Source organism: Acomys russatus, chromosome 2 (genome assembly GCF_903995435.1).
Source record: "Acomys russatus chromosome 2, mAcoRus1.1, whole genome shotgun sequence".
NCBI classification, from domain to species: domain Eukaryota; kingdom Metazoa; phylum Chordata; class Mammalia; order Rodentia; family Muridae; genus Acomys; species Acomys russatus.
This window is the reverse complement of record NC_067138.1, coordinates 218,397-242,060: the sequence shown is the minus strand read 5'-3', so window position 1 is coordinate 242,060 and position 23,664 is coordinate 218,397. Positions and strand designations below refer to the sequence as shown.

The window sequence follows — 23,664 nt, the reverse complement described above, 5'->3', positions numbered from 1 at the left end:
GTTGTGGCACTTCCTGGAGTGACCAACAAGTTCAGGAATGAAAGGTAAAAAAAGCTTTCGTTTGCAGTATGATGCATTCAGGAGCTGCAGGCAGATGTTGAGTTCTAATAAGAGAAGTAAATCTGGGCATAAACATCAGAGCCCACCAGACAGTAAATGGTCCACTAGCTCCCTGCCTGCCATTGCGTAACAAGGTGCTACCAGCTCCTGGCTGAAGACAACACACATTCCTTACCCTGTGCTTCTGGAGGTCAGAGTTTGGGGGAACTAATATCCAGGTGGTAGCAGGATACCTGCTCTTTGCGGGGTGAAGGTGAGAATTCATTTCCTTGCCCCTCCCTTTTGGAGACTGATAACACTTCTTGGCTTGTGAGCACTCTTACCGCAAGGCTTTTCATGGTTATGACTCTCCTGCCTTCCTTTTACTTAAAGAGACTCTTAGGATAATAAAGTTGAGCCTACCCAGTGGTTCAGAATAATCTTCCTGGCACAAAATGCTTGATCACAACTGCAAAATCTGTCTCCAAAGAAGGGGCTGTGGCCACTTCAAAGGAGTCATTATCCTGCCTGCGATGAGTGGTATAGAAGAAAGGTGTGGAAGATGCGCAACAAAGGCATCTGGCTTTTAAAGTTAGATCATTACATAGCCAATGTACACACGGGAGCATGAGAGAGAGAGAGAGAGAGAGAGAGAGAGAGAATGCTAGGACTATACAAAGAAACCCTATCCCCACAAAACAAATCAAAAAGGTTCTGTTAAGTCCTTTGTTTCTAAAAGGCATGCAAATTTAGCAGAAACCCTAAATTATGAGACTCCTGGATATTTCCCTTGAAACTCTTAGAAACCATTAAAATCTGAATAAAGGACTTACCATGGAGTGTGAAGACCTGAGTTTGAATCCCCAGAACCCAAGTAAAAGCCAGCTTCAGTAGTCCAATCGTCTGTAATCCCAGCTCTCTTACAAGGACATAGGAGGTGGAAAAGTACACATTTTCCTACTGTGTATGCCAGGCTAACTGGCCCAGGGCTTCACACACACACACACACACACACACACACTTTACTGAGGTGTCAATAAATAGCTAGATCAAGTGTTGATTTTACATTTTCATGAAATGGAAACTACCATTAAGCTAAAGAAAGAAAAGGTTGTCTATGCCTACTCAGGAGGTGCCTGTCTGTCCATAATTCCTGAAAAGACCTAGCACCAAGGCTGTGGTTAGCTAGCAAACACATCAGTGATAGCTGGGTGTGTTACACTGACTCTGAAGCCTTTAGATGGAAGGAGACAGTGATTGGTTCATTGGATATGAGTGGGAAGATGGGGCATATTAAAAACACAGACACAAAACAACAACAACATCCAGGCATAGAGGCACACACCTTTAATCCCAGTACTTGGGAGGCAGAGGCAGATGGATGCTATGAGTTTGAGGCCAGCCTGGTCTACAAAGTGAGTCCAGGACAGCCAAGGCTACACAAAGAAATCCTGGCTTGAAAAACATAAAAAATAAAAACAAAACAATAAGCCACAGACACAGATATTACATGAGAGGCAGGCCAGGTGGAGCATGAGGAGAGAAATCTAGTACCTGACTTACCTCAGATTCTGAACAGCTTCCTGGCGTCCTCCTATTTGGAAACTAGGCTTATTTTTTCTCCCATCTTCTGCGTTTTGCAGTTCTAGTGCTCTACCACTGTGCCACCTTCTTGGCCTTGATGTCAATCCATTTTTTAATTTTTTAAAAACTTTATGTGTATTGGTGTGAAGGTGTCAGATTCCCCTGGGAGTAGAGTTATAGAAAGTTGTGAGCTGCCATGTGGGTGCTGGGAATTGAGCTTGGGTCCCCTGGAACAGCAGCCAGTGCTCTAAACTGCTGAGCCATCTCTCCACTTTCTCAATCCAATTTTTATCATTACAATACATCTTCTTTTTCTTCAGGGAGAACCCTCCCCCAAGTTCATTATTTTGGTCCCCAACTCCAACTCCCTGATGAATGGCCCCTGGGGAACTATGTCAAAAATGACTCAGGGGCTGAACACAATTGTGACTGGAAAGAGTACTTGTGTGTCTGCCCTGTTGTTTGGAAGGGCCAGAAGGGAGGCAGGATTGGTGTCATGTGTTTTTTGTCTCTGCTTTGAGTCATGAAAAAGGCAATCAAGGGGTGGGTAAAGTGAGTAATCATCTGGGCACTGTGGATTAGGCCTGTCTGGAATCCCAACCCCCCAGAGGCAAAGAATCACCATGGGTTTAAGGCCAGCCTGGGCCACCATGAGCAACCAATTACCACATTTGTCTGGATAGTCATACGTAATAAACATCATGTAGTTGTTGACGGGTGTCTAGAGTGTCTAGGGGTAAAGCACACTGTATGTTCTATTGTTTGTAACCTCTTCGTGAAGTAGAATACGGTACAAAAACGACCAATTATTAGATTCTGGACTGTTGATATAGTTCGTGAGCTGCCCTTTGCCAAGCATGGCTTCACTTGCTACCTGAAACAGCATGACCTGGAGAAGCCGCCAAACTTTATCAATCTTGCTTGCTCACCTCAGCATGTGGCATTAGAATATAAAATGAGAACATAAAGTGGACGCAGTCCTGGGGCCTTTCGGGAGCTGCCCTGGCTTCAGTCCACCTGTGACACCTCCTCTCTCTACTCTCATCAGTGTTAGGCTGCTTGTTCCAGGAAGGTTCTTGCGGCACTCAGGGCAGAGCATGGCTCCTATTGCACTAGTGGCCTTGTGTGGCTGCCTTACACAGGGTAGCACTTTTTTTTCTTTTTTTGAGACAGGATTTCTCTGTCTAACAGCCCTGGCTGTCCTGTCCTGGATTCACTTTGCAGACCAGGCTGGCCTTAAACTCACAGAGATCCTCCTGCCTCTGCCTGCTCCAGTGCTGGGATTACAGGCGCGTGCCACCATCACCCAGCAAGAGGAGCCTTTTGAAACTCATAGCTCTGAGCCATCTCATGATTCTTCATAGCTGTAGTGACTATTCAGCATGCTTTTCAGAGTTCTGTGGTGAGAAGCTGACTGTATGCTAGTGCTCCCAGCTGTAGAACAGACATGCGTAATATACAAGACACACGGAAGCACAGTGCAGTTGTGTTTGTTTCTACGGGATATTGTCCTTTATTGGGATTTTAAAATGTAGTTTTCACTATGGACTGTGACAATAAATTGGTTTTTTCATCTGGAAATTAGAGAAATAATGTAAACTGGGAAGTGCTCAGCTTGACTAAAGAAGTTTAGAAATTGACACAAAAGCCGAATGATAATCTCAGCACTTGGGAGGCGGAGACAGGTGGACCTCTATGAATTCCAGGACAGCCTGGTCTAAAGAGTGAGTTCCAGGACAGCAAGGGCTACGCAGAGAAATCTTGTCTCAGGGAGGGCGGGGCGGCATAAAAGCTGGAAGGCGGGGGGGGGGGGGGGGTGAGGGGGGTGGGGGGTGGGGCAGGAGGGGACGACTAGTTTTCGTTTAACTTTGGCTTTGCAATAAAACATTGGGTCAACATAATTGTTCTCTAAAATCACATCTCACTGGAAGTTTTACAAGTTTGTCCTGTTGGACTTCCTGTATGTAGCTCTAGTCAACAGCACTCAACCAGCAACAAGCCTTTGGAGAAACTTCATGATTTCCCAACAGAGGCTAAAGGAATAGTCTAGTATTGGCCCTAGCTCCTGGCTGACGAGCAGCCTGTGTTTGCTGTATAAATAGCGCGTTAGTCCATCGTGCTACTGGAGCACCCAAGCCAGATTTGGCATGAGCATACAGCTAAGGATTAAGGAAAGGTCCTACCGGATCTTGCCGTGTAGTCCAACCTGGCCCAACTTTGAAGCCATACTGCCACCAAACTTGCTGTCCTTTTGCCTTAGTCCTTGAATCCTGGGATTACAAGAATGTGATCTCATGTGGAAAGCTGAAGCTATGTCCTTGCTAAGATGGCGCCTGGCAACCTGCCAGGCAGGATAACTTGCAATTCTGCTCCTGCTAAACAAGTTTGGGTTGTGGGCCGCGCTTTGCTCTGACGTATGCATCCCGCCTTGTCGGGAACCAATTGGAGCTACCGACGTAAGGGCTGCTGATTGGGTGAGGCAGAGGATATAAAGGGGTTGGGGGAGGAGAAGCGAGCGAGCGGGAGGAGAAGAAGCTTGCTGAAAAGGTTCCTGAATAAACTGCCAGGAGAAGAACGCTCGAGTCGTGTCCTTATTTTCCGCTGGTCGGAAGGGACGGGACAATCCCATGCCTGGGGGTCTCAAGTAGGCTGTTTAATACCTGCATGAAACCGGATATGGTGACCCATTCCTGGAGGAGGCCTCAAGTCAGGGAGCTCCAGACTAGCCAGGGGTGTATTGTTAAGACTCCATTACAAACAGTGCTCCATGAGTATTTACCATGTATCCAAATACATATACCTAATATCTCTAAGCCTCAGCATAAACATAAGACCTCAACTTCTCTGGTCTGTGTCTTTCATGCCCTCATTGGGATAAAATCAATTCTACGTTTCAAATCCTTTCCCTTTCTTCTTTATAGCTTGGCCCCGAAGGCGAGCACTGCCATGATTGTGCCTCTGCCCTTCCATGCTTGTCTATTTACTCTGTGTCAGAACTTCTTTTATTTTTATTTTATTTTTTTAAAGACAGGGTCTCTCTGTGTTAGCCTTGGCTATCCTGGACTCGCTTTGTAGACCAGGCTGGCCTTGAACTCACAGCGATCCACCTGCCTCTGTATGCTGAGTGCTGGGATTAAAGGCGTGTGCCACCACTCCAGGCCCCTTCTTTTATTCTTAAGCTTTCCATTTCAACTTCCATGTAGAGAAAGCCTTGTGTACACACCCCTGCAGCAGCTGCCCCAGCATGGGTCCACACTTAAAGCTGCCTTCAAGGTACTCCCCCACCCCAACCTCAGCACACAGAAAGTCCAGTTCCATTTCCCCTTCCCCATTTTCTTCTCTTCTTTTTTCTTCCTCTTCTCCTCTCCTCCCCTTTCCTGTCCCCTCCCCTTCCATCCCCATCCTTCTCTCCTCTCCCTTCCTCTCCCCTCCTTTCTTCTCTTGTTTCAGTCTGTCCCTTCCCCTCCCCTTCTCTGCTGTCCTCTCCCCTCCTCTCCCCTTCTCTCCTCTCCTGTTTCAGCCTACCCCTCCCTCCCCTCCCCAGCCCTCTTCTCCTCTCCCTCTGCTCCTTCCCCTCTCCAGAATCTCATGTATACCAGGCTAGCCTCACACTCACTCTATAGCAGAAGACAATTTTGAAATGTTAACCCCCTGCCTCACCTCCCCGGTGCTGGGATTTGCATGGACTACATCCCCATGCTCAGATTTCTGTGGTGCTGGGACTGAACCCAGGCCTTTGTGAATGTTAGACAAGCAATCTACCAACTGAGCAGCATCCCCAGACCGAGTCTCTCTGTCACAAACACTTCCTTCTTTGATTCCATGTCTGTGTCGGACACTTGTAAGGCCGAGCCCTGTCTTTGCTTCACGTGCCTTTACTTGAATTTCAAATCCCATCTGTTCTGAAAATTAATCTGAACTCTCTGTCTGAAAGATAACCCTCCCTCCACTGGATTTCTGTAGCACTTGGCCTGGATTTATTAACTATGGAAGGTTTTTAGGTGGATCCGTTTTTAACTGTAGTGTTTAACAGCATTCCATGAAAACAAGTCATTAGCTATCTCCTCATCTATAATCAGATTCTAATTTCCTTGAAGTTAGGCCTTTATGCTTCTCTCTGATAGTTCCCTGAATCAGTAAGAAATGCAGTCAAGCCAGGCGTGGTGGCACAAGCCTTTAATCCCAGCACATGGGAGGCAGAGGCAGGCAGAATCGCTGTGAGTTCGAGGCCAGCTCGGTCTACAAAGTGAATCCAGGACAACCAAGGCTACACAGAGAAACCCTGTCTCAAAAAACAAAACAAACAAACAACAACAAAAACAAACAAACAAAGAAAGAAAAATGCAGTCAATAAAAACTGAGTCATTTAATGGTGTTTCTGGACACCCCTGGTTTTTCCCTATGGCTCACATTACCCTATAACCAACCTCCCTTGTTGGTCATCCTCCATCATCTAGGCTTAAATATGCTGTTTGCTTGTTTGTTTGAGGCAGGGTTTCTCTGTGTAGTTAAAGATCTAAAAAAATAAAAATTGCCATCATGATGAGTGTGTGTATATGTGCTCTTGTACATGCTATGACACACATGTGGAAGGCAGAGGACAATTTTTGGGAATTGGTTTTCTCCTTCCATGGTGGAATCTGGGGAATCAAACTCATGTTGTCAGGCTTACATACCAAGTGCCTTTACCCACTGAGCCATCTAGCTGGTCCCACATCTTCATGATCAAGTATGAAAAATAGTAATGAGCTAGAAGGCCAAGGAGAAATTCAGTGCTGATATAAGATAGGTGTGCGGGGCAGATTTGGCCAAGATACGAAGCAAGACCAGGCAAGGGCCATGCCTAGTATCACACCAGGGAAGTCAGACACCTGCCTCTCTGCATTGGAGATGCTATTTAGAATTATGGGTAATGGGTTGGGACGAGAAGGGACTAGAGGAAAACAGCATTTCCTAATGCTGGCAGCAGGAGGACCCTGTTGGACGTGGTGCACACATGTGTGGTCCTAGCATCTGGGAGCCTGAAGCAGGAAGAGTGCTGGGAACTGCAGGACGGCATGGACCACGTTGTAAGGTCCTGTTTCAAGATAGAGAGGAAAGTAAGGAGGAAAGAGAAGAGAGAGAATGAATCCTGAGGATGGAATCAAAAGAATGGGGAGAAAGAATGGATAGAAGCAGGCGGTAGAAATGATAGTGAGGGATGAGGTGAGTGACCGAAATTCCTGTTTCAATATATGGGTGATTGGCAGGCTTTTGTCTAACCCAAAGAAAGACAGGCTGGGAATGAGCTAGCTGTTGGGGGTGGGGAGCGGCATATGGCTGCTCTGGCTCTGGCTTTGCTGAGTCTGTAGACTCTTAGATTTTCATGAGGTTAGGATCTAGAGAAAGACTTTGGTCAGAAGTAGAGACTTGTCCTGGCATGACTGATTCAGCTACCTAACTAATATCTGGCTTCTAAAATACACTGTTTACTCTTAGTCCAGGGTACCACTAAATATCTTTCTGGTTTTTTTTTCCCAATCAAGTTTCCCACACTGGGGAAACCTTGGTGTGCAATGGAAAACCTTGTGCTGGGAAAGCCATCTCCATGATCATGGCGTCTCCCCTGCAAGGTGAGTGTCCAACTATACTTTTTAACCATCCCGTTTCTCTACCCTGACTCCCACTTAGCATTACTGTTGGCCAACCCTTTTCATAAAATAGCCTCTACACTTGCAAGCTCCACCTCCATAGATTTAAAGAGTTATCGATAGGAATATTTGGGAAAGATGTGTTTGTACTGAAAGACAAGGTTTCTTTCTCCTCATTACTTGTTACATACTATGGCGTAACAACGACATGGTGTTTCCGTTGTACTGAGTATTGTGAGTGACTCAGAGACTTAACTATATAGGAGAATTGTGACGGTTATCAACATGAAAATACCCTCATTTCTATAAAGGACCTGAATATCCACAAATATCTGATACCCTTGAGGCTTGCTGGAACCAAGCCCCCCATGGAGAGCAAAGGCTGACCACTGTTAATGCTTCTTTGTTACATATTTTGACTGAGTCTCAGGCAACTAGACTCAAATACTACAAAATTGAATTTGATAAGCTGGAAAGTTCCGTGGGGACCCACACCTCACTCTGTGTGGGTCTGTCCTAGATATGAGCAGTGCTTTTTTGGACGTGTGCCTCTTTCTGACTCAGTCTCACTCCTCCCAGCAGCTCAGGCACGTGTTTTCCCTTTCCTCTAGTGTCTCCTCACATAACATTCCTTTTTACCTTAAGGCTTACTGAACTTTTTTTTTTTTTCCTTTTGAGCCAGAAACTGGCCTGAAACTTACCGTGGAGTCAAGGAGCCAGTCCTCCTGCCTCTACCTTTTAAGTGCTGGCATGACAGGGATGCACCACAACACCCAAGCTTCTGCCTCATTCTGGAAACACTCCACATTTGAGGCTTCCAGGACAGGTGTCTAACTTCCCATCTGTCTAACCTCTAATCACTGCACTTCCTCAAATCATGGTGCAAAAAGTTGGCTCCCAGGATTATGATGTGTCTAGTCTTCCACAGATGTCATCTTATTATCCATGCTTGGCCCTGTTTGCTTGTGTGGCTTAGCCATCATTTAAAATTATTCCAAGTTGGATAACCTAGCTGAGGCTTCCTGTGCTAGGCTCACTGACCTGCTACTTATAGAATGGCTTCATTTGTCCCAGACACCTCAAGTCAAACTGGCCCAAACAAAGATTATTTTTCCCTCCTAATCCTGGGTATTCTCCTCAACCACAGTTTCCAGTGAGTGGCGTTCTAGTCTTTGCCATAACCTGGGAGACATACTTGGCTCCTCTTTGTCCTTTATCCCTCATGCTCTGTAGGCCATAACATCTTATGAGACTCAAAAATAGACAAGTTACTTAGCGTGACTCTTGCCCTTGTAATTACAGATGGCCACTGAGTACTCACTGAAGACACAAGGGGGAAAAACAACAGCTTAGTTTCAGCCAGAGGCTCAAGAAGTATAAACTTGAATTTAACTGTTTTTTTTAAAAATTATTTTTAAAATTTGTTATGTAGGTTCTGGAGATCTGAACTCAGGTTCTCATGCTTGCACTTTTTTTGAATTTAACTTTTAAACAATAAAAATAACATATTTTCACTGAACACAAGTTGGAATTGGGCCTTACTGCCTTGATATAGCTAGCTGTAGACTGTGAGGAAAGGCAGCCCCATTCACCACTACACCACAGATCTAAACGGTACTGAATGAGAGACACCGCATAATAGAAGTTCTTTTTTAAAACCTTATTCCTGATATTTTTTACTTAAGGAAAAAAAAAAAAAAAAAAAAAAAAAAAAAAAAAAAAAAAAAGACACGTACGTTTGTGATATTCATGAGACCAAGCAGTGGGCTTCATAAAGACAAGTTCTTTCCAGCGTACCATAGAGTTTGGCCTTACTCACCACCCACCCCCATACTCCCTCCCTTCCTCATCCTCCTGTCTCATGCCTTGCCCTAACAGGGCTTTAGAAATGCTCCTTAACTACAGTTGGTCTTCACACTGTAACATCCGGTTTACACGTAAAGATGCCATAGAACATGTAGCTGCTCCTCTGCTCCAACCAAAATTTAGTTTAAACATACCCATTCTAATATAACATGGCGTGCTGTATCTCGATGTTAGAAAACATGGCAATTGTGGCTTAGGTACTAATTAACTCAGAGAAACTGCCCCCCAGTGTGGTCATTCAATAACTCAGGTGTGGGAGGCATCAATTAAGGTGGGTCTCCGTGTCCTGTTTCAAAAGCAAACTTAGGTTTCAGCACACACTGTACCTTTTGAAAAGAAACAGTATTTATGAAGCAAGGAATTAAGAAAGCAACAGCAAACCCTTTTTTATCTCATGGAATCTGGAGGAAAGAGTATGTTTCTATTTCTCTGTTTAGAATGCAGAGAGACAATGAATGACAGGATGATGATAGAGAAACAAACCAAAACTGTACAGTGACTAACCACAGAGTACCAGGCCAGAGTGAGCAAGAGGAAAGACGTTTGAAAAATAGTAGGTGTGTCAGATTTGAAACTAAAGCCCCTTTCTTCCTTTTGATGGCCTTTGTCTCTGAGAGCAAGGGGTCCTGCCTTACTCACGTGAGGTCCCGGGTAGCTCGGCTCCCTGTGGAGATGCATGCGTGTGTCCATCCTGTGGCACAGCCCTTCCCCAGGTGTGGTGAGCAGCTGTCTGTCCTCTTGGGTTAGCTGCCACGAAGTGGTCATTAGTAAACACCTGCCTTCCAGACTAGCTCTTAAGCTCCGCCTCTTTGAAAAAGGTGGGGGTGTGGGGGAGGTAGTACAGCTCTGAATTCTTCTTGTGTTCCTGGACACTGGGTTTGAAGTAAGAGGAGAGCTGGCACCTAAGGGTCATTTCCCTGTTCTTGATAGATGACTCAACTATTTTATTTCAAAAGGAAAAAAAAGTTTCTTCTGAGTTTCTGATATAAACTCAACATGATCTGTAATGAAAATCTCTATTGTTCTTTTCACACAGATATATTCAGAACCTCTACTTTACTCTGAACAAAACAATTAGGAGATTAAACCAGCTAGGTGTGGTGGCACATGCCTGTGATCCTAGCACTCTGGGAGGCAGAGACAGGAGGATCATTAGAGTTCAAGACTGGGCTGGTCTACAAAGTGAGTCCAGGACAGCCAGGTTGACACAGAGAAACCCTGTCCCAAAAACCAAACCAAACCAACCAAACAAACAAACAAAAAAAGAGATTAAGCTAGAGACTTCTTAGGATTCCTTAGCAAATTTCTCCATATTTAGAACATTTAGCTCCATTTGACTGAAGGAAAATCAAATCACATTCATCTAAGCTATGTTTGGACAGAAAATATGCATCAACTTATTTATAAAGAATACACTTTGTGGTTTTAGTGTCCAGGGACCTCCCCTCACCAAAGGGATCCTGATTAATGATCGGCTTGTTATCAAATGCAGTCCTCCATTGCAATGGCAAATGATTGCACAATTTTCTACTACACTCAGACATATCTACCGCACAACCTTACGTTCCACCTGAAGAAAACTATAATTAAAATATAATGTGCCTTGCCAGGTGCAGTGGAGCCTGCCTATATTCTCTCAGAACTCCACAGTATGAAGCGGACAAAGGCTAGAGTCATCTGAGAGGAGACGACCCCACTGGAGAAAAGGATTCCACAAGGTTCATGCCCTTATAATTCTCTGGATTTCCTCAGTGTCTGTAGTTATGTTCCCTTCTCTACTTTTGTTAACTTGAATCTTTTCTTTCCACTTTTTCATTAACTTGGCTAAAGATTTGTCAATCTTAGTAATTTTCTCAAAGAACAACTTCTTAGGGTGGGCAGTGGTGGTGGACACCTTTAATCCCAGCATTCAGGAAGCAGAGATAGGCAGATCTCTGTGAGTTCAAGGCCAGCCTATGAAGGAGAGATAAACATCTTTTTTGTTATGATTCCAAGAGTGGGATGAGGAACGGACTTGTGAGAGAACAGGTCATGTTAATCCACTAGAAGATGAGCCACCTTATGTGTGAGCTTGTCTGTGCCCAGCTGGAAAACATCTGTGGACAGACTCTGGGAGGAGCTATATATATGAGCCCAAAACAGGAGAGGGGGCTTTTTGGAGAGACTTGGGATAGTTTTAGCTGTTCGTCGCTCCACTTCGGGATGCTCCTAGAGAGAACTGCTCAAGGGAAGGCTCTGGGCTCCGGCTGAGGCTCCGGGTTCCGGTTGCTCCAGGTTCCGGCAGAAGAAATCCTGCTGGTTACACCAGAAGAATTGTTCCTCAGAACTGATATCCTTAAGGTTTCATTATTGTGTTCTTTACTCTCCTTTTCCTATTGTTTAGGCTAGTCAGGCTATAAGTGAGGTATTCTCGGTTTATAAGTTCGTAATAAAATATAGTTGTTAAGAAAACTGAGCCTATAAGTCTATTCTACATAGCAAGTCCAGGACAGCCAAGGCTACACAGAGAAACCCTGTCTCTGAAAAACAAAAGCCAAAACAAAACAAAACAAAATCAACTTCTTGTTTCATTAATTTTTTTTTGTTTATATCTATCCATTTGTTTGATTTGGTTTTATTGATTTCAGCCCAGAGTTTGATTATTTCTTGCTTTCTACCCTTTTTGGGTGTTATTGCTTCTTTTGTTCTAGAACTTTCAATTGTACTTTCAAGTTGCTAGTATCAACATCTTTCTTTCTTTCTTTCTTTCTTTCTTTCTTTCTTTCTTTCTTTCATACAGGCACTTAGTGGCATCAACTTGCCCCTTAGAATCACCTTTATTGTGTCCCCCCCTTTTTTTTTGGGTTTTTCGAGACAGTGTTTCTCTGTGTAGCCTTGATTTTCCTGGACTCACTTTGTAGACCAGGCTGCCCTTGAACTCACAGTGATCCTTCTGCCTCTGCCTCCCAAGTGCTGGGATCAAAGGCATGCGCCACTACCGCCTGGCTTTGTGTCCCTTAACTTTGGATATATTGTGTATTCATTTTCACTCAACTTTAGAAAGTCTTTAATTTCTTTCCTAATTTTTCTTGACCCACTTTTCACTCAGTAGTGAGTTGTTCTGTTTCCATGATCTCATAAGATTTCTGTTGTTGATATCCAGCTTTAATCCATGACATTCAGATAGATTGTAGTCTTATTTCTATTTTATTGTATCTGTTGAAGCTTGTTTTGGGACTGAATGTGTGGTCAGTTTTTGAGAAGGTTCCATGAGGTGCTGAGAAGAAGGTATATTCTATATTTGGGTGAAATGTTCTGTAGATCTCTGTTAGGTCCATTTGGTTTATTACATCTGTTAGCACCAAGCATTTCTCTACTTAGTTTTTGTCTGGATGACCTCTCTGTGGATGAGAGTGGGTCACTGAAATCTCTCCCATGGTCAATGTGTGAGAGTCAGTAGGTGGTTTAAGCTGTAGTAGTGTTTCTTTTATGAACTTGCATTTGGTGCATAGATGTTAAGAATTCAAATGTTCTCTTGGTGGGATTTTCCTTTGATGAGTATATAGTGTCCTCCCCCATCTCTTCTGATTAGTTTTGGTTTGAGGTCTATTTTGTCAGACATTCGATGGCTATACTAGCTGTTTATTAGGTCTTTCTGCTTTGGCTATCTTTTTCATCCTTTCGCCCTGAGGTGATATCTATCCTTGAAGTTAAGGTGTGTTTCTTGGATGAAGAAGGATGAGTTTTCTTTCTTCATCCATTTTGTTAGTCTGTGTCAATAAAAATTGGGGATTTAAGACCACTGATGTTGATATATATTGTTGAGGCCTGCTCCTTTTTGGTAGCATAGCTATAGATATTTTTATTTCAGGCCCACCAGCCCCATCATTGTAAAAGAATCTCTATACAAGGTCAGGTTGACCATAAACTATGTTTATCTTCAGTCAAACTTATGATCCTTTGAACCCATTATTCTGCTGTGCTCACTAGGGAAACTGAATCGAGGATTTGATTCAGGTACCACTTCAGAGGAGTGAAGGGCCCACCTTAACAAGTACCACATTGGCAGTAGTCAGACTCCATTCCGTTAAAGAGCTACCAGACTCCATTGTATCACAAAAGACTTCCAACTCTGTCACAGAAAGAACTTCCTGGATGAGGTTAAGCCGACAAAGAGCCAGTGTTTATGTTCTAAGGGGAAAATATCTATACCTCCAGCTCCGGGTAAAAGTCCACGCACCAGGTTATTTCAACCACAAATTGTGGTTATGACCAAGCATATCTTATGGCCTTGATGATCAGTAGGAATTCTCCACCCATACTTACAGCTGTCCACAACCAAATTGGCCAGAATAAAGGTCAACAAAACTTGCTTTGTCTAAAAAGTAAAAAACAAAAAAACAAAAAAAAAAAACAAAAAAAAAAACAAAAAAAATTGAGTCATAGCCAACCACCCTGCTGACCACCCCGCTCCCTTGGCAACCCCTTGCTTGAGGAAATTGTGGGGTTTGCCTATATAAACTAACTCTGGCAGAGGCTGGCTGTCAGAGTTTTAATGCTCTTACTTTGGACTGTGTCCCTGACATCAGTATCTGTGTCTCTCTCTGTCTGGAAAGAAAGCTTTTTCTCGCCCCTCTCCTGGGTGCCCTCAGAGTTTTGCTTGCACAACCCCAGACCCAACAATATCAATGAGTGGTGTTTGTTGATCCCTGATTTTTGTTGCTGTGGTGTGCACTCCCTTTTTGATTTGCTGGTCTGGTATTATTTATTCCCTGTATTATTCTCTCCATCTATTGTGATTGCAATAAAACAAATTTGCTGGATATAGCAGTCTGGGCTGTCATCTGTGGTCTCTTAAAGTCTATAAGACATCTGTCCAGGCCTGTGGAAGGACTGCAGGCTCTGTCCCAGGTGAAAGCAGTCTTGGCCGGTTTTGCTCTTTGGAAATACCTCTGAGACTGACCTTGAGATAGACTGGGTGGAGCCATCCTGGGCCTGGAATTCAGAAGTGGACAGGGGACCCCGCCAAGACTAGCCAGGGCTATTGTGTTTCGAACCTCGATGGGGGTTGGGGGGGGGGGAGGAGGACCGGCCCTTGCACAAGAGAGACAGACACAGGTGGATAGAACAAGAGGGAAGAGAGTGAAGGTCTGAAAACCAGCTGTCTCCTCTTGGCCCACTTGCTTCTCAAGCTGCTGTGGCCTGCGGGTTCCCATGGGACATCCATGGGAGGTGGAGGCAAAGGGATGGGGTGTGAGGTAGGCTGTGAAGGAAGAGCTTTTTCATAGTCCTCTGGAGATGGGCTCAGAGAGGCCATAGCAGGTGGTCTGCTACAGATCTGAGGGTGAGACTGTGGCACTGAATTTGGGGGAGAGGAGGGACAGTCTGTAGATCACCCACCTGCTTCCTTGGCCAGTGGGTTCCCAGAGAGTCTCTCCCAACAACGGATCTTAAGAATGATCTCTAATGGTCAAATGATCTTCATCACTCAACCATCAGGATGGTTCAATTTTAGAAAAACCTCTTTATATAATCTATTATATTAACCAACCAACCAACCAACCAACCAACCAAACAAACAAAAAGACTACCCCCTAAATTAGTTAACTTTTAAAAAAACATTTTCAACTTTAAAAGCACATAACTGACAAAATCCCATGTTGTTTTTTTTTTTAACGCAGGGTTTCTCTGTGTAGTCTTGGCTGTCCTGGACTCACTTTGTAGACCAGGCTGGCCTCAAACTCACAGCGATCATCTGCCTCTGCCTCCCAAGTGCTGGGATTACAGGTGTGTGCCACTGCGCTCAGCTCAAAATCCCACTTTTAATTCAATAAGAAAAACTTTCCAAATCTATGGCAAGGACCTCAGGTGATGTTGAAATAAAAACATCCCCACATTGTTACATCATGCCACATCACACTGACAGTTATAACCACCACAGACAGTATAGAAAGCAGAAGTATTGGGAAGAATTATTAAAACCATATTATTAGTGGATTACATGGCTAACTACCTAGACAACCCTAAAGAGACTCAATCCAACAATTATAATTAGTGGATGACAATTTGGTTAGATATAAAAATTGTATGTAGTACATAGTTTTGTTTTATGTAACAAAATTCTCATTCACAGAATGCTAAAGACTATCTAAGTAAAGTATACAGGAATCAGTGTAAATGAACTCGTTTAAGCCATTTACATGAAGAAAACCGTAAAACTTTGCTGGAAGGACCTAAGAGTGCACCTTGGTAAATATGCCGACCCTGCCCTTGATGGCAAAGATACTGTCTCTCCCAAATAATCCACAAGCCCAAGTGGGCCTACTGTCAGCAGAAAGTGACTGAACACCTCATAGGCTATTTCAATCAGGGACAGTGAAAAAGATGCAGGGTGACTTTTTCAGACATGAGGGATGATTTGGGCTCATTACCTAAGGCACAAGGCAGAGAAGAGGAAGCAGGGTTAAGAGAACTCCCGAAACATCACAGGACTAGGAAGCAGAAACTGGTGTGTGTGTGTGTGCGCGCGCGCGTGTGTGTGCATGTATGTGGTGTTATTTTAAAGAATACTCATAAGCCAGGTGTGGTGGCGCACGCCTTTAATCTCAGCACTGGGGAGGCAGAGGCAGGCAGATCTATGTGAGTTCGAGGCCAGCTTGCTCTACAAAGTGAGTCCAGGACAGCCAAGGCTACACAGAGAAACCCTGTCTTGAAAACAAACAAACAAACAAACAAACAAACAAACAAACAAAAAAAGAAAAGAAAAGAAAAAAAGAATACTACAACTTGATTGTTCTGTATCTTTTCTTCTACAAGCAAGAGTATTCCTTAGCCAGGCGTGGTGTGCCTGTCCAAATCCCCTGTACTTGGAAGGCAGAGGGAGGGGGACCACCCAGGGCCAACCTGGTCTATACTCTCCATTGCATGGACAGGTTTCAGCCAGTCAGTCCAGGCCAGAAGAAGGAAACACTGACCTCTCCTATGCCGGAAGCTGTCTGAATATACTTTGTGTTCATCTGTAATATGAACACTTCCTGGATTTCTGGCCTAATTGCTTTTGAATTTGAGCTACAAGTTTTTTCTGAGTCTAAATAGCCTGCCATCAGGCTTTAGTCTCAACAAGCCACTATGGTCAATTCCTTAAAATAAACCTCTCTCTGTGTGTGTACTATTGATTTGTGTCTCCGGTGAGGCCTGCCCAGTATAGGCTGTGGGAGTCTCTGTGGGCTTCTTTTCCCCAGAGCTTTAATTCTCCGAATGTTCTATCAGAGAGAAAGCTTTCCTGGGGAGATTCTTTCACCATCAAATCCTTCACGGTGGCTCATCACACAGACTCACCACTGACATCACTGAGATAAGAACCTTGCAGGGAAGGGCCAGCACCCTCCCTTCCAGGAGCTGAGCCTCCTTGTGAATGGTGACTCACCCCTTCTACTGGCCCACAGACTGCAAGAGGGACAGGCCTCGCAGTCAGCTACAGCTTGAGTTCGGGCTCAGCCGTTTTCTATGGAATGGCCTTGGACAATTTAGCATGTCTAAGGCCCATCGTGTTTCTGAAGTAATGACTGTACTTAGCTGGAGTGGATGCCTGTGTGCAGTGTACCCGCAAGCTTGATACCTGTTTCCCCCTTCCCACACAGACAGAGTGGCGATGCCGGGTCTCCATGTCTGCCTGTGCTAAACACTCTCTGCGATATTTTAATTTTATACCTCTCTTCAAAGCAAATTCAAATCAATTCTTCTATTATTTATTTATTTATTTGGCTTTTTGGAGACAGGGTTTCTCTGTGTCTTGGACTTGCTTTGTAGACCAGGCTGGCCTCAAACTCACAAAAATCCACCTGCCTCTGCCTTCCAGAGTGCTGGGATCGCAGGCATGCACCACCGTGCCCGGCTATTTTCTCTATTTTTTCATTTTATTTTTCTATTGAGATGACATCTCATGTAGCCCAGGCTGACTTGGAACTTGCTATGTAGGCAAGGTTAACTTCAAATTTTTGAATCTCTTTCCCCTACCTCCCCTGTGTTATGATTGCTTTCAGGGGCATGCCTCTGTCAGAACGGGATCCAAGAACAGAGCCGTGTGAGAATTCTGAGTGCTTGTGAGAAAACATCAAGAAAACAAGGATCTTATGACATCTCTCTCTCTCTCTCTCTCTCTCTCTCTCTCTCTCTCTCTCTCTCAAAAAAAAAAAAAAAAAAAAAAAAAAAAAAAAAAAAAAAGAAGGTGGACTTGTCCTTAGAACGAACTCCCGTCCTCCTCCCAGGTGCAGTGGACAGGAGTGAGTTTACTTCAGATTATTCATTACAACTGGATATTGTTGCTTGTTTGTCTCTAAAACATGTTTTTGCAGGGGCAGCTTGTCCTGGTGATTGTAGACCACTTGAGCTCTTGAGAACTTTACTCCGGGGACCTTTCTTAACCCTCAGGGCATAAATTGTTGGACGCTGTGAATAAAGTTGGCTACAGCATGAGACTTCAGTCTGCCTCATTTTTAGGCTCCAATCTCCCAGGTTCTGCCGCCTTCAGAGATGAACATGCTACCAGCCCAGTTTCATGCTGCTGACACCTGGCTTCATGCATGCTAGGAAAACACTCTACCTCATGTGTGTGAGAAATGTGCAAACACACCTGTGGAGGTCAGAGGACAACTTTGAAGGGCCCTTTTTCTCCTTCCACTGTGAATTTCAGGCATAGCGCTCAGGTTTTCAGGCTTGTGTGGCAAGGCTTGTAACCCCAGGAAGCCCTTTATGTGTGTTAACCGCCTGGCTTTACATTCTGTTTGCTTTTGTTTTGTTTTTATTTGGGAGTCAGGGTATGGGTGGGGAACTTGCTATATAGCCTGGATGGGTATTGCATTCACAAATACTGTGATTGTAGGTGTGTGCTGCCATGCCTGGCTTGTTGTAAGCTGGTTAATGGCCGGGCTAAGCCCCAAGCCCCGTATCCCTACAGGTGGGAAGGCTGGCAGCTGAGGAAGCATTGTCCTGTCTTTGCCAAGAAACCAAGCAAGGATACACCAGAACTCTGCTCTTCTCTTTATTTGCTTCCATGTGGATAGGAGCAGAGACGTTAGAGGGACCAAACCAAGTGAAGCCTGTGCAGTATTATAACTGATATTAATCATCTGCTCTTGCTTCTTCATCTAATTCTTTCTGAAAGAAAAATGACTAAAAATGAAATAGATTTGAGCACTCTGCACACCCCTACTCCAGTGTGTGTGTGTGTGTGTGTGTGTGTGTGTGTGTGTGTGTGCTTTTTGCCCCTTCAGATCCCTTTTTCATGCAACTCACTGATTCAGTTCTTGCAGGGGTTTGCAACTTGTCACACTGACCATTGCTTTATAACCGACTGCTTTGCCCTCTTACTATTGTCACATGTGTCTAGGCTCAGGTAATGAGCCTTAAAGTCACAGGAAGCGACTTGAAGACAGAAGAGAGGCCAACTGTGACAGGTTAATTTCGGTTGTCAGTTTGATGGGATTTGAAGTCACCACAGTCCTCCGACATGATCATAAGGGAGATTCTGAGTTAGTTTAGTTGAGATGGAAAGAGCCACACTAACTGCTGGTGGCGCCATTCCGAGCTCTGGGTTTTCAACATTCCAAGCTGAGCTCCATCATTTACCTCTCTTTGCTGCCTGTGTGCTAACACGGTATAAGCAGCTGTCTGAAGTGAAGCTCCTGGTGCCATGACTTCTTAACCATAGCGAGCTATGTTTAAGTTGCTTTAGTCAGGTGTTTTATTTTAGTGACAGGAAAAGTCACTACTATGTCACCCTAAAGCTTCCATGGACCTGCAGCTGTGTCAAACCCTAAAACCCTCAACCTCACTCTGCTTTAACTAACACAATGATGGCTCCCCAATTGGTGTTATTTTCCAAGCCCCACCCCCTGACTGGGACTTGCTTCTGTCAATCACTTCCTTTGTCTTTTACATAGTCAAGGCTTTCCTTTCTCTTAGGGGCCTTGCTTCTGCAACAAAACCCTGAGCCCATCAACTCAAGCCAGTTCTCCCTACTATCCTACCTCTCCCCTGTGGGAGCCATCTCTGTGGCTTCTTTGCAACACCAACATAGCTTGCAGGCTTCCTGCAGGGTCTGCACTTACCAGCTATTCAATTTTTAATTTTTCCAGCCTGAGCTCAGCCTCTCGCTTAGCTGTGGCCCCAGATTGCTTTGCACACTCTCGCTGAGGCGAGACTTACCTTCTCTCCCTACCCTGTGAGGTCATGAGACCATGTTCTCTGGCCTACTTTCCTATCTCTTTGCACTTACCCTGTCTCAGAGAAGCCGGAGTGTGTCATCCTGTGTTTCGGCAATGTGATGTACCATCGGCCTTCTTGTTCTAGAGGGACAGTAACAGAATTCATCTTCATTTCCCTCAGGGTCCACAACTCAGGACAGGAACGTGGAAAACCTCTTGATGAGGCTTCTGGGAAAATCCGTGGGAACGGTTTAGGTTTCCAGCATGAAGTGTGACTGTGAAGCCAGTGGCTCAGAAGAACAAAGACATGTGGAGAGGGAGGCGTTCTGGAGTCTCCACATTGCTTTCTGATGACAGGCAAGTGCAGTTAGCTGGTCAGGGGTCCATGTAGCCATAGGCCCCTGGGGTTGAGAGTTGTGTCAACCAAAGGTTACCATAGCAGCCCTCTAGACAAAGACACAGGAGTGTGGGGGGGAGTTAATCTCTTTTTCCTGAGGCACCATGGGTGGGACTTATGAAAAGGAAGGGCTTGAGGGTACCTAGAAGGTTAGAATGGCTCAGACTCATCCTAAGGTGTTGCAGGAAAAGGAAGTGGTGGACACACACGTGGAGGCCTCTTGGGCAGGCACTGGTCCCTACCGCTGTGTCAGCTGCCTTGCTGAGACATGTTTGAGGACTCCTGGGGGCCCTCACATGTTCTCTTGGATCTGGCAACAGCAAGGCTTGTTTCAGCATCACTGTGTCCTGTTTGTAGCAGAAAGTTCCCTGTTCTGTTATGCAGCAAACAGGGGAAAAGTGGGTGGGAAAGGGGTGAGGGGCAAGGGGTGCCTTCCTCAGCTTCACCAAAGTGCTGCCTGAAGCCCAGAGTCCTTCCTAGTACTTGGAGGTCTAGAAGAAGCAGAAGCCACCGGAAATTCTACCCCTGCCCAACCTGATCTCCCTTTTCTCTTCTACTATACAGCACGTCAATGTCAAGGCAAGTGATTTAACATTCTTCCCTTGTCTTTGTATTTTCTTTGTATTAATAAACTTCTTTCTTTTTATCATCTCTTTCTCCTTTTCCCCTCCCTCCTTTCTTTCTTCTCTCCCCCCTCTTCCTTCCTTCTTTCCTCCCTCCCTTCCTTCTTTTGTTCCTTTCTTCTTTCCTCCTTTTCTCCCCACCTTCCTCCCACCTCTCCTCCCTTCCTACTTACTCACTATTTTGAAATAAAGTCTTGCTGTCTTGCTCAGATTTTCTAGATGTATTTATTATACTTTATGTGTATGAATGTTCTGCCTGTATGCGTACATGTGCCTGCTATGTGTGAGCCTGTTGGATCCCCCGGAACTGGAGTTACAGATAGTTGTGAACCATCACATGGGTGCTGGGAATTGAACCCAGGTCCTCCACAAGAGTAACAAGTGCACTTAACCCCTGAGCCAAGGCTCCAGCCCTGACCTTGAACTCTTGAGCTCCAGATCCTCCCAGTTGGTCAAGTGCACAGGCATGTGCCACCTTGCCCAGCTCTATGGATAAACTTGCTGTTGGTGATCTCTGTTATGTAGAGACAGGCACAGAGAAGAATGCAGCCGAGCTTTGGAATGCCAACCTAATGACATTCCGCACCAGCTCTTGTGGTTTACAAAGAAACCATCAGAGAGTAAAGCCTCAAAGAAGCCTGTTTGCTTCAGTTACTGGTACAGGAGTTGAGGTGGGGAGGAGTTGCTGATGTGGACTCAAAGCTCTCTTGTTCAGGAAGAGAGGAGGACAGTGGAGGGTGTGGGATAGCTCTGCTACACAGTGAGGGCTGGAGAAACAGGATCTTTAAAGGAAGCAATAAAGAGCACCACCCAAGTCTTGGCTTTGATTTTTCTTTCACTCAGCTGCTCATTGTATTTTATATTCCGCCTCCAGCACACCCTTTTAACAGCTGGCATGCACTTTCAAGTTTCCACTCACATGATTATCTGAGCCTCCATATTCATTTGCAAAGCTAGGGTGATATGTAATTCAACACTCCCACCTGCCCCAGAAGCTAAGCTTGGTGGGTGGCTCACATCTGTATTCCAGCATGAGGAGGCCGAGGCAGTAGGATCGCTGAAGGGTGGCTTCTACGTCTGCCTGGTCAACATAGCAGACTCTGGGCCAGCCAGTGTTACTTAGTAAGACCCTGCCTTAAAAAGAAGAGATGAGGAGCTCATTTATGTGTAAAAGCACTTGTTATGCAGCTGGGATGCCAGTTTGAATCTGCAGAACTGATTTAAATGCCAGGTGCAGTAGCATGAGCATCTGTAACCCCACCTTTCCCATGGGGAGATGGGAGGTGGGAAAAGGAGAATTTCCAAAAACTCTCAGACCAGCTAGCCTGGAACATGTACCCAAAAACCAACAGAGACCTTGTCTCAGACAAGGTGAAAGGTTGTCTTCTGACTTCCACATGCATGTGTTTGAATTCACATACATGGATGTGCACACACTTACACATACACACATACAGGTCTCATTGTGTAGCCCTGGCAGGCCTAGAACTTACTATGTAAACCAGGCTAGCCTTGAACTCACAAAGATTCTCCTGCATTTATCTCTCAAATGGTGGGATTAAAGGGTGTGTACCACCGTACGGCAGCCTATCTATTTTTAATTATATGTATGTGTGCTTCTGTGCATGTATGTGCACATGAATGTAGGTGCCCACAGAAGCCAGAAGAATATGTCAGATCCCCTGGAGCTGGAATTACAGGTGGATGTGAGTCATTGCTTGTGGGCACTAGAGACCGAACTAGAGGTCTCTAGAAGAGCAATAAGCACTCTTAACCACTGAACCATCTCTCCAGCCTCACAGTAGAAGATTAACAACAACAACAATATATATTATAACAGAATTTTGAAATAAGTTATTTTGGCTCATACCTGTAAATCCTAGCATTTGGAGAGACTGAGGCAAGAGAATTATGAGTTTGTGATCAACATGAGCTACACAGATCCTGTCCCAAAATGAAACCAAAACAAATAATTATTTAAAAACTTAAACCCACAAGCAGTGAGCCTGGACAATGATAAACTCTACAAGGGACCCCTTGAGTCCTGTGACATTTTGTAGGTAAGGAAAAGTGGGACAGATTTGGGCATTAGTATAAATATTACTGGAAAGATTGGATCGGCTGATGGAGAGCCTGAGTCTAATGATGAAGAGCCTGGGCCTGATGATGTTGGAGGGCCTGGGTCTGATGATGGTGGAGGGCCTGGGTCTGATGATGGTGGAGGGCCTGGGTCTGATGATGATGGAAAGTCTGAGTCTGATGGTGGAGAAGATGGGTGTACTGCTGATGTTCCTTCCACATTTCTATGTCAGCCAAGTTGATTAAGATGGGTGCCTTTTGTCTTTGTTGTGTTTTATTGCTGTGAAGAGACTCCATGATCATGGTCTATCTTATAAAGGAAAACATTTAATTGGGGCTGGCTTATAGTGTCAACGTTTAGTTCGTTATTGTCATGGTGGGAAACTTGGTGGCATGAAGGCAGGCATGGTGCTGGAGAAGGAGCTAAGAGTTCTACATCTTGGTCAGCAGGCAGCAGAAGGAGAGTGTCACACTGGGTGTGTAGTTTGAGCGTAGGAGACCTCAGCGCCTGCCTCCACAGTGATACACTTCCTCCAACATGGCCACACCAACTACAACAAGGCCACAGGAGTCTATGGAGGCCATACCTATTCAAACCACTACACCTTTCAAAGCAAGTCTTCAATTAGCTATTGTAGAGCATAGCTTATACTTAATCATAGATGTATGGAGTGAACACACAGGATCCATTACCGTCTGTGGTATATGGCCCCTACCGGAGTCTTGGAATATGTCTCCTGTGGATAACCGGGAACTCTTATCATCTCTTTTGCCCTTTCCATGTCTTGGACCATTTCTCCGCAGAATCAAACACTTGCTTGTGGACTGGCATGGTGGCTGCTTGATCCAGACATCCTGGCTTCTGTCCTAATGTGTTTATTACTCACAGTCACTGATTGTAGTGATTCTTCTCCCGTTAGCACATCCTCGGGATGAAGGAATGTGTTCGGGCAGCCATTTGGACCCTAGCTATTTCACTCCTGCATGAGGCAGCCTCAGGGGACAGCTGTCCATGATCTAAAGCCTTCCACCAGAAACTGCCACAACGGGCTATGCTGACTTCTGTCTCTCTTGCAAACTTTTAACCTTTCACCCTTGCAAGCCATCAACACAAACCAGAAAAAGAAAGTCACTGTAACCTTCAATTTACAAACCATGGGGCTTGTTATAATTATGGTCAGCCTTGGGCTGTCTCTCGTGTCATAATTCTCCGCTCACCTACTGTTATGGAGTTTCCTTATTTCCTATGTCTTTGATTAAGA

At 44.8% G+C, this 23,664-nt stretch overlaps 1 protein-coding gene across 2 annotated transcripts in view; it reads right to left on the bottom strand.

Moving 5' to 3' along the window:
• Gne (glucosamine (UDP-N-acetyl)-2-epimerase/N-acetylmannosamine kinase) overlaps positions 1 to 9,775 on the bottom strand; it is a 46,398-nt gene extending 36,623 nt beyond the window's left edge. For both annotated transcript variants that reach the window (XM_051156966.1, XM_051156983.1), the window contains exon 1: positions 9,759 to 9,775. The gene's annotated coding sequence lies outside the window, so the exon portion shown is untranslated. The remainder of the gene's footprint in view (positions 1 to 9,758) is intronic.
• Positions 9,776 to 23,664: the final 13,889 nt, after the last annotated feature.